Here is a 1,796-nt window from a genome sequence, read left to right on the forward strand (position 1 = left end):
AACCCCTAATTTCTTATGTTTCCTGAACTAAAACTATGAGCCACAGTCAAATTTTTTCCTAAAGTATCTAAGGATCCCCACAGATTTGCTGAGGAATTTAATATAGTCATTCATACATATCAACTTGGTTTCTCTGACTTATGTCAGCTATTTCATATGCTTGTCAGTGAAGGCCAGGTCCAACACTGAATGAAAACTGCTAATTGGGATGATCTCAAGAAGTCTTTAAAATTACAATCTGGAGAAAAATCACCATTGCTTTATTATATGATCAGGATCAGGGAATTGCCGGGTAACTCCATTTGGCATTTGCTAGGGCTTTCCCAAACCCAGCTGATAGAAACAAAATTCAGGCTTGTCCTCAGAAGCCTAATGAGCTGTGCATGATTATTATGGCCAACTCCAAATTGTCTTTAAAAATTCTGGTCTTCCTTTGAAAGTGAATCCACTCGGGTAGCCTTTATTTTATGTTAATTAATGAGGTGAACCAGGATCTTTCTCTTCTAGTTAAAAGGATCAGGATAGAATGGGAAACTACACCCTCTCCAGATTTAGTTAATTTAGCCAACCAGCTCACCCACATCCTGGATGATTCAACTAAAGTAAGACCATGAAAATCCTAAATTTTCAACTCTAGCAAATGGAGGCCCCTAAACAAAATTAAAACCCTCTTGGTCTCTGCCATTATTGCAAAAAGCCAGGACATTAGAAGAAAGCCTATTTCAAGCTTAAGTGCCCCAGGTGTCTTCAGTCCTCTAGCCAGTCTTTCCAATGCCCTCCTAACCCCCAATGACAGGACTCTGAGGAACTACAGAGGTTTTCCCAAGCCTTCCCCCTTAGTCAACTTGGAGAAACCACTCTCCAGATTGGGAATGGATCGCTCTGTGTTCTTATTGACCCTGGAGCTACACTCTTGGTGCTCAACCCCACTGTTATTAAACAGCTCCTACTTTGGGTATCAAAACTGCCCAAATAGTGGGGTCTCAAATATCCTTCAACAGGTTCCTGTTTCTAAACCTATCTCCTTTTACTTAGGCCCTCTAAGAGACACCCACCATTTTCTCTTAGTTCTCCTTCTCCTACACATTTACTGGGCCAAGATTTCTTAGAAAAATATCATGCTGGAATTTCTTTCTCCAAAAACGGGGAAATAATTCTAGAATTTGATAGCAGCAAACAAAATGGACAACTAGGCAAAACAAATGATCCTTCAACAGCTTTTATTTGTTCCATCTCTTATGGCACTAGAGCTAATTCTAAAGACACTAGTTATTTGTCTCTATTGATCAGCTACCACCCTCCTTAAGGGCAACATCCTTAACTGACACTGGCACAATCCACAGTGCACCTTCTATTAAGATCTGAAGAGATTCCTCAAAGCCTTTCCTCAGAATTAATAAATATCCTATAAATATGGAGGCCCTCCAGGCCATTAAGTCAATAATAGAATACTAGAAGGTCCTGGGCCTCATTTTCCCCTGCACTAGTCCCGGCAACACCCCTATTTTACCTGTCAAGGAACCCAATGGTTGGTGATGGAGATTTGTCCAAGACCTCTGAGCCATAAACAATATTGTTACCCCTCATCACCTTGTTGTTCTCAATCCCTATACATTACTAGACTCCATCCCCACTGAAAGCTAATTTTTCACTCTGATTCATTTATGTAGTGCCTTCTTTAGCATCCCAGTGGACAAAGAAAGTCAATATCTCTTTGCCTGTATTTGGGAATGACAACAATACACCTGGATGGTAATGCCCAGGGTTTTACCAAAAGTCCTTCTTACTTCTCACAA

This window comes from Mesoplodon mirus, assembly GCF_964341445.2.
Source record: "Mesoplodon mirus genome assembly, chromosome: 4".
Lineage (NCBI taxonomy): Eukaryota > Metazoa > Chordata > Mammalia > Artiodactyla > Ziphiidae > Mesoplodon > Mesoplodon mirus.